Genomic DNA, 10,200 nt, shown 5'->3' on the forward strand with positions numbered 1-10,200 from the left:
GCGGCGTCCGTTCTGTGTTCTGTGCCGTACCGGAGTGTTTGTTTGTCTCCCGGAAGCAACGCCGCTGCTCCGGGCCGGGTCACGAGGTTATACCGATAAGAAAGTGATGCGTATGTTTATGTTGCGCGTTGTGTTGCTGCGATAAGGCCGAAAGGCCATGAAATGAAGTGCGTTTCCGATTGGTGGTTGGTTGCTTCATGATAAGAAAGTTAATTGAATGAAAGATGAGCCAAAGTGGTTTTATTTGATTGAGTTTAAGTTATTTTTTTATGTTTGATAATGATGTACAAATCATTAACTCGTGTTACAGTTGGTTTTTTTCTGTATTGGTGCGTTTCAATACAACCCTTTCGTGTGCGAACGAGATATCGATAAAAGAAGCGGTTTCTAAAGGTAAGGTAATAGCAGTAGCGTCAACAAGCAGAGTGGCGCAGTGGAAGCGTGCTGGGCCCATAACCCAGAGGTCCGTAGATCGAAACTACGCTCTGCTAGATCCGAGGTTAGTTCATGCAAGTTTTTTTGTATCATAGGGAAATTGCGAGCCAAATAATTTATTATGCATGGCTTTTCTTTTTAACTAACACTCTTCCTATAACATCTAACATTATTTTATAGCTATATTAATGGAACAATATTCAAAATGTATCTTCGCTTTGTTGCTTTCGTTGCAACGTGAAATAAGGTACAATTTATTCAAATGATACTGAAAAATGTGCATAAACTGCTCAACCATTTATTATGATAAATTCCGCCCTTTTTGTACAATTTTCATTGACTCGTTATTTGTTTTTTTTTAATTTAATAATTTAATGTGAATAATCCGTTGTGCTTAATGTCAAATTTTGACTTCTTTTCAGTTATGAAATGTTATACAATGATTTACTTTAACTTATTATTATTATTCATTTCTATTGTTTATTTAGCTCAATTTATCTTCTGACTTATTTAAATGTTTTTAAGGCTCAAATTTTTTTTACAAAATAAATGCAAATGTTTGACATAAAAATAGATTTCTTAGGATTCTATTTAAACATTCAAAATATAATTTTGAAACCCAAATGGGTAAACTATACTATTATTATAGTTTGAATAGTTCTTTTAATCAAACAATGGCTTTGTTGAGAAAACTCGTTACACGCCCCCATCATGCCATAGACAACAAAAGCAAAAATCAATGTTGGCTCATTCGAGGGCCGCAAGATTGTACGATTACCAAGAATTTCCAGCTGCTGGTTGTGACCTTTTCTGTCGTATTAATTTATTTTTCAAAAATCAAACAAAGTCCCCATACACCAGCATACACGCAGCGTCGGGTCGGAATGAAAACACCTGGAAACACTATCGATCCTATCGATACCATGGGACGAAGGTTTTCATGATGTCCTTTTACGGTAACCAATGCGGATGGGAAAGAGCTGGAGGGCCCGGGACGATTGCTGGGATATAAATGTATAATGGAATGATCGGTCAATCGGTCTGGCGTGCTCAACCTCTAAGGACTTGTAGGTTTCATTAATTCCTTAGGGTTTTCTTATTGTCACCGCAAAAAAAATGAAGCAAAAGATGACATTCGACTTGGTGTCCTTTCTTGGTTTCATAAACATTATCACATTGTAACAGCGCGGACCAATGGAAAAGGCTGGACCTGGCTCTCTCTTCACTACCTGTGACCGTTCGACGGGTTTTCGTCTATTCGGAGTCAAAATATTGTGATGAATTCCACAACCACGCCAAGGACACGCTGGCCAGCCTACCATTGTGCTCATCAATCATTTCTCTTCCTGAGGGGTCGGCGTTGCGTGTAAAAATGGTAATACACGAACGGACGTCGATTTTGAACATACCACCTTTTTCGAGACGTTCCCGTTGAAGTACGACCGTGTGCCATCAGCACACGTTTTATTCTTTCTTTTTCTTCCAAGTTTCCCCTTGACCCGTTTTTGCTTACGGTGCCGATCGATCGAAGGCGGTCCGATCCGATCGGCGGTACAGTCGTTGCCCATCCTCCAGAGCTCCAGAGGGAGTACAAAAAGGGGGCCCCCACAGCCAAAGTCGCACAGTGTAGACTAATGGTTTCGAAGGAAATAAGGCGCGCACGAACGCATCAACCGACTGCGGGGTGTGCGCGAACAAAAGAATCATTAAGTGCTTTATTGAGATGAAAACGTTTTGCTTTCATAGCATGGCGCTCGCGGAGTTAAGCTTGCTTCAAATGCATTCAATTAGAGGGGTTGAAGTCAGGCATGGGAGCGGTGAGAAGAATTTTAGACCCACCGCCACCATAACTGCGCGTATGTGATTTTTTTAACGCAGGTGGGAAAATATTAATAAAACGCCAAGACACCACAGAGCCGCACATCCCTCGTACGTACGTCGGCAAACTGTTTTGATGAGGCCGCCCTACGCCGTACGCTTCCATTGATGGGGTCAGGATGTCAAAAAAGTGCACATTTGTGAAGCAGGAACAGCATGCGTTCCGCGGGGCTGTAGAAAAAGGCTTGAATACTACACGAGCAAATATAATAAATGATGCCGAAAGGTGACAGGTGAGCGAAGAGAAAGACGTTACTAATTGTTTAGAATGTTGCGTTGCTGTGTGCGAGCAGAGGAAGAGGAAATCGTTTGTTTAAATGTAGCAAAACATGAAACTTGCGAGCTTGGGTTTATGATTATATTGGAGAACTCACTAATATTTTGCTGAATTTTGAACCAAAGATGGAGAAATTGTTGGAAGATTCATTGTATTTTAAATTTGCATCTTCATCTTCTTGGCTTAACTATGCTACGCTTTGAATTGAATTGCTTCCTAGACTTGATGATACCGTGTAGTTAGATAGTCAGTCCTCACTTCGGATAAGACTTGAAACACGGTTCTTCCGTGTGGTCTTACCCTGGACCCTTATGATCATATTTTCCAAAGATCAGGGTTTAACTGGAGCAGCTAGAGGGGTATTTGTCTGATCAATTTTTGGTTGACTAAACAGAAAAGTTGAATAAACAGAATCCAATGATTTTACTGTCACCAGCGTACAATAAAACTTAGCGATTTTCAGCAAAGACTTGATATTCTCCTGACAGGCTATCCTTTGTCAGAAGTTTCAGAGGCTTTGTTCCTAGAAAAGACTTTGATAACAGCTCGCCGTTTTCACTTGATATTGGTTTTTGTTGATCTTGGTCTACTACTCCGTACTACGGTTTCCCCTTGACAATGATTACTTACTTACTTACTAGGCACTACAACCGCTTTGCGGTCTTGGCCTGCCGCAGCAGAAGCCGGGATCCCGGCCTTGATGGCGGACGATTCCACGCCATCCTCCCATCTCAATCTGGGCCTACCACGCCTCCTCTGTTCGTGTGGACGGCCTTAAAGGACTTTCTGAGCTGGGTCCTCATGCATTTCGTACAGCTCGTCGTTGTAGCGGCTCCTCCATTGTCCTTCCACACATACGGGGCCAACAATCCTTCTGAGCATCTTCCTCTTGAACGCGGCTAAGCTGGGACTGTTTTTGACTCCGAGTCACGGATGGCCTTCTCTAGCGCCAAGTTGAATAGGAGACCGGCGATCCCATCTCCCTGACGCAGGCCTTTGGTGGTAGCAAAGGACCCTGCGAGTTTTCCATCCACCTTCACCTAGCATGTGACGTTGGTCATGGTCATTCTATCCCGGCCGAATTGATCAGGTTTTTCAAAAGAGCTCATGGCCTCGTAAAGTTTTGCCCTGGCGATGCTATCATATGCGGCCTTAAAATCTATGAAGAGATGGTCAATGGTAGATTTTCCGTTTCGGAATTCTTTTTGATAAACGAATGGGACTAGCTTATCCTGAATGGATAATTAGCTACGAAATAACTACTAAAGACTCCTCCTTTTTCATGAGGGAATTGGGGAAGACATCTTCCGTTGTTTGTCGAAGACGTTGTACTCTCTATTGATAATCAAAGTTCAATTGATAAAAATTGTGTACCCACTTAACTTGAATCTGCAGCTTTATCATGCAATACGTCATAGAGTGATCAATCTATCATTGAATTGTGGTACAATTATGTTACAATGGAGAGTTTTACTGTTCATTTCAATTCTTCAATAAACTGGAAACACAATTTTTAAAAGCATAATTAGATAATCTGGATGTTTGTAGACATTTTAGTCGAAAGAAATCAAGCAGAAATAAATGAATCCTGAATTTCACGTATGATCGATTTTTCACTTAACAGACGCTAGCTGTTATTTAACATAGCAAAGATCCAAACTGTCCAAATTGACCTCAAATGAATCTAATAAGATTTCTTCCCATTTCCATTGCATTCCAAAATATAAATTACCACATTTTCCAACCATCCGGTAAAGGATGATGAAGTATCGGATATCGGAAAACATATGCCTCCCCAACTCCGACTTTGCTCGGCTTTGTATCTCTTTTCCATTGCCATAATGGACTCCCCGGGGGCCAGTCGCAGCATGCGAGTGCATATCCGTGTGTGTGTGTGTGTCACCGATGAAGTCAAACCAATGTGCAACATATTTCATTTTCCACTCGAACCTACCGCATGTTTATCGCCTTTCGCTTTCGTCTACACGGTCTCTCCTGCTCTCGGCGGACCAAATGTGCTGACTCCGGGAATCCTTTTCCACGGGGCAAATCTTGGTGTAAGTGTTCGAGAAATTGTGTGTGTGTGTGCATTAAGTTGTGGTGATCGCTCATAACCCTGCGCGCACCCTTCCCATCTTCGCACAATCCACTACCGTTCGTCGTTTGGTTATGATTTGTGTGATAAATGTGTGCATATTAAAGTGTATCAAATTCAAATATGTCTCGCCTCGCCGGGAGTTGTCTGCGACTGGAAGCTTAAATAGACTCCCCGGGCGTGCCTAGGACGCGACACGTAAGTACACGGGCCGGGTGAATGTTGAACCGTGTCTTCTTCGTCTTCGGAGCATTCCATCGATGGTAGCGCTGGTGTGGGCATTGAGCACGTGCAACGTTGAATCGTAATCCTTACACATCGAGCGGAACCGTCATCATGGGAACTCCGACACCTAATGTCTCTCCTTCTTCGTGCATTTACCATTGTTTCCGGGTCCGCGATGCGCGTTAGCAGCTCTACAAAAACCGAAAGCAACACAACAAACGCATGGACGTTCGCAAAAACTTCTAAACACTTGGCACCGGGACAAAGGCTTGGCAGTTTGGTAACATGGCCCCCGTTTCAGCTCGGCAGTGTGGGCAGGCAAAATGCGCACTTGCAGGAAGCACTGCAGGCAGCCGGGTGCACGCAGGGGTTAAAATATGGGAAATTTATGATCTTGCAAAAATGATTATACGCTAGAAAGCAGCAGGTAAGTTAAGGATCAGTGCGGGTCCCTCACTGTGGGTGGGAGAACCCTCACGGGGAAGAAACACTACTATCCGCTTTTCCTTAAGACGCACCAGCCCCCGTTACAAGGAACTGTCGTCGCATGCTTCTCCGGCTCGTGGACGGGATTTGGTGGATGATGTGCATGCATAAGACCCAGTCCAGCCGATGACATCTTCAACACAGACAAAGAAAGAGAGAGAGAGAGTACAAGTGGCGAAAAGGAACTCAGTCATAAATAAGCAACCGGGGATTAGGATGCCTGACGCGAGAGACTCCCTCTGGGAGCAGTTGGATGTAACATGCAAAAAAGGGCTCTCAAAGACTCAGGCAGAAAGTTTGCCCGGTGACAGAATGCAATGCCACGCTTTGTTCGCGCACATACCCACAGAAACACACAGTTTGCACGCTTCAGTTCCGGGGTGCAGTTTTAGGATTTGATAAACGATCTGTCTTTAGCTGCGTTAGCAGAAGGGTGGTTGTGGCCGTCCACAAGTTCAAGGCACAAAACCAGGTTGTCAGTGAGAAAGGATGGTGCTGTTTAATCGACCAAGTTCTCGTTCGTTCGCGGAGTGCGGAAAAAGCGGTAGAGAGACGGACACACACACAAACGATGACATCTCAATGGATTCGGGCGCGCGCCTTTCATTCACCTTTCAAAAGCGTTTCTCACCGATGAAGATTCGCATGCATGCGGGGCTCGGTTTGACGAAAGGACCCACATAGGGAAATAGTCAACATATTTCTCTTCTTTTGCTAAATTGAATGCATTGTTTTGGGATTGCGAAGGATGCAATTGTCAAGCTTCTGGCAGATGGTTTTCGTACGTTAATGAATGCGCGCGGCATCAATTTCTTTGCGAAAGTAATGAAGTGTCATGTAGGCTGTCAGTTAAAAGTTATAAAATAGTATTATTGGTGACAAGATTTTGCTTATTACCTCGCTTTGGAATTGACAAACTTTGGATAAATATTATGACTTAGATCAGTGGCGGATTTACCACCTCAGAGGCCTTACGTTGAATAGAAGTTGGGATCGAATTTTTTGACTAGGAGGTAGGTTCATTGTGAATTAGGGGGCTCATTACGACACCCTGCGGTCGCTCAGTCCCTTACTATGATTACCAAAGTAAAAAAAACTCCCTGTCGCGATAAGATTTTCCGGTATTGTTATTAAAACCTTAATTTAATGACTACAATATTTGACTGTCTCAGATGACGCGCTATGTTAAATATGTATCTGTTCTGGATCAAATATTCCCTTTTAAGATGCAGGATAACCAAGTTTAAGAAGCCTATAATGGCAGGGTAAGATTTTTTAGAGGATGTAGAGCAGATGCTGCGTTTTCTGGTGTCATTCACATGACATGACCAGATCACCAGACTCTGGCGAGCTCATGAGTTAGACCTCCGTGCGTCGTTGGTCCAAAATTTCTATGGATAGAATTAATGTCTCAGAAGCGCATGTGAGTGTTTTATACTTTGAGTAGATGGCCAGTACCGCAGTACCGCTACAGCTGAATCCAGAAGATTCAGCTGTAGTGCCACGTTAAAGTTAAGAATGGGAAGATCATCTCCCTGGCGTTGACTCTTGGTGGTAGCTACAAGACCTGACATCTGACTGTCGTTGGGTACTGCTGTTATTACTTTTCCGGTAACTTTGATCATGCTTCCTAATGACCTCATAGCGTCGTATAGTTTTACCCAGGCTGTCACTTAAACTGGCTGGCATCTTTGCAAGAAATCAAGAAAAACACGTTTTTGAAATGCACTTATTTATAGTAAAAGACTGAAAACATTTTCAAATCAAAAGTGAATGGGTGCTGTTGGAAGTTAGATGGTTCGTCTACTTCAGCACCAATTAAGGAAGACCCCTCATCATCATCATGTTGGCCTGCTCTTTTAAAGAGTACGTCGTCGTGACATGGCCCAGTCAACAATAGATCTCCAGGAACGACGCCTCGTGCAAAACTGGGGGTTCGATGACGAATACCTTCTTGGTGGAGCATGAGTCCGGCATCCTCATAACATGCCCCAGCCATCGCATCCTGCCGGTCTTTCACACCGTTAGGATGTCCGGTTCTCCGTATAGCTCAGCAAGCTCGTGGTTCATTCTACTCATTCACACTCCATGTTCGAACACACCACCAAAGGTGGTCCGGAGGACGAGACGCTCAAACACGCCAAGAGCGTTTGCATCTTCCGCTCGGATGGTCCAAGACTCGTGGCCATCTAGGACCATCGGGTGAATCAGTGTGCGATATATCTCATATTTCGTGCGGTCTCGGAGACAGTTCCAAGATAGCAGAACTCCTCTACTCTCTTATCGCTCATTTCGAACTATGGGATCGTAGGTCGCCTTGAAGTCGATAAATAGGTGGTGCCTAGGGATCTGGCGCTCTCGGCACTTCTGAAGAGTGAAGATTTCTGACGAAATCTGTAGCAAGGGGGGCAAGTTTGCAGAACAGTTTTTGGGACAGGGTCTAATAGGCGGCATTGAGGACTGAAATGGCACGATAGTTCGATTCCATTCAGCATCCCAGTCTGTCGCCCTTTTTGTATACTCCGGTAATTCTTCCTGTTCCCAGTTTATCGTGATCAGCTGGTGCATTTCGATGATAAGCCTCTGCGGCCCCATCTTGAAGAGCTCGACCACCGGTCCATTAGTACCAGCAGCTTTGTTGCTTTTAAGACCTCTATATATATAAGGAAGGCCCCTTTAAATTCTTGAAAAGGTTTCTAATAATAAAAAAGAATTCTTTAATTTAAATTCCATCGTCTGGAATAAGCCAAATTTAATGAAGATTAAATTCGTACATGAAGTCTCGTTTTGTTTTACAAAAAATGACACGAGTTTCGATTTGCGTTAAGATGACGAAGACAAAACAAATCCTTTCTCAGGTGCTTTTTTGAACAATTAATCATGAAACCTTTCGTTTCGTTTTGCTTGCTTTCTCCCATAATCACCAGATACTGTAAAAAAAAAACCCCACAGTAAATTCCACAAGCATATTTGACTGTTCATTACATTATCGTCCCGATGCTTCCGGCGCGAGAGACAAATCTGTCTCTGCAGCCCGTTCACCTTCAACCGTCAACGTCGTCATAATGATGATTGGATTTTTCATCCTTCTCGCGAAGTGTCTTGCAACTGGCTTAATGGTTAATGGTTTGTAAAAATGCGTACCACACCGGAACGCAGGTGAGCAAAAAGAGCGCAAAGATGGCCAGCGAAACAACACTAAGTCAGAGCGTAAGGATAACGGCTGCGATTTTGACATTTTGGCGTTATTTTCACTTTTTTCATTTGTTTTTTCTTAACCATTGTAAGCCATACAACGGCAACGACTGGGAAATATTTTAAACAGGCTCGTTTCCATTCATTGCACGGTTTGCTGTGTGTGTGTGCGTTTAATTTTTTGTAGTTTAAATGGTCCCAGGGCAAAAAAAAAAAGAAGCAAAGAACAGACACGAACCAGCAGTAAATCTACGAACGAATCTTTTGGATCATTAATTTCCCGTTGACTGACTGTCGGAGTTGATTTTTCTGGATTCGAAATATCAGTGACCGGTACTACCGGGGACTGGTGGGCTGTGTGAAGTGAAAATGTGTCTCCCTTTCCAGGACCAGGACGTGTCCTGAGGGTGGGGGTGTTGGCGTTTCTTCGCGTTTTTGACAAGGTTGCGTCTATTTTTCGGGCGGACGTTACCGAGAGGACCAATTTTTTACGATTATCTCAATCCCCTAGCTACGGGCTACGGGTTTACCTTTGTCGACAATCTTAACCTCTCACGAATGCTTTCTTCAAAGTGGTAGAAGCAGTAGAACTTCAAGGTACCGTCGTCAGGCAGACATTTTCCGCATTTTCCGTGGCACACTAGAATAATGATTTAAGCAACAAAATTCGACACAAAGGGAAAGATAGATCTGGATCAGAATGAGGCGTGGGAACGAAATTACGGAATGGTAAAGGATTTTCTGGAGGTTTTTATCTTCTCTTTTGCTGTTCAATTAGACGTTTGCAGCCGTTTTACGCACGTGCTTTCTCGGATTGTGGTAACCATGGTATTTTTTTTCTCTGTGATTAACGGTGATCCATGATTAGTGTAGAAGCTGATGAGCGGATTATGAAGGATATAAAGAAGCGAAAGGCAAAATCATTTTTTTATTGTTTCTTGCTAGGTGGTTCATCTTGACTTTTCTAATCTCAAAGAGCAAATTCGCTTGTATAATGGCTACAGACTGTGTGATAATTTATTTGTGTATTTGACTTGCTGAGTCTGGAATAATTTTACATCTTTTACACTTACTAAAAATATTGTTTTTTTTTTTTTACTGCTGATACTTCTTTTTACCAAGAAATCAAATTCTTAAAAAATTGGTAAGTTCAATACGTTTAGATGTTTTTGTTATTGTTTTCCTTTTTTGTTTTTATTTCTGTATTATTGACTGGGAAAATTGTTTGTTAAGAAAAGAATTACTTTTTTTATAGATTTTCTGCACTTTTTTACAACATTTTTTTATGTGTGTTTTCTTGTTCGATTGTGACAAGCATTTCCGTAATAAGCTCAATTAACATAAATTTTTTAAAATGAAGTAAAATTTGTTTTTGTTTTTAATTATTGGTATCTGCTTTCTCTTTCAGATAGTTTAATTGCTTTTACTGTTTCAATAATATAAACAATTCAATTAGTTTCTCTCAACCAGTTTTTCAAACTATTTGTTTCTGCAGGTAAAGCATAGGAAATTTTTCTTATGCTTTTTATTTTTAATTGTTTTTTGGGAAGTGATTCTTTCAATCTAAGCCCTCGGTAATGTCGAATAAAATTTGCCCTTCTCATTCCTC

The 10,200-nt window shown here is 42.2% G+C and overlaps 1 non-coding gene across 1 annotated transcript; it reads left to right on the plus strand.

The window, feature by feature from the left end:
- Positions 1 to 419: 419 nt before the first annotated feature.
- Positions 420 to 491, plus strand: Trnam-cau (transfer RNA methionine (anticodon CAU)). The gene has a single exon. It is a non-coding gene; the product is annotated as a tRNA-Met (tRNA).
- The last annotated feature ends 9,709 nt before the right edge of the window (positions 492 to 10,200 follow it).

The sequence above is a fragment of the Anopheles maculipalpis genome, chromosome 2RL, assembly GCF_943734695.1.
Source record: "Anopheles maculipalpis chromosome 2RL, idAnoMacuDA_375_x, whole genome shotgun sequence".
Taxonomy (NCBI): Eukaryota; Metazoa; Arthropoda; class Insecta; order Diptera; family Culicidae; genus Anopheles; species Anopheles maculipalpis.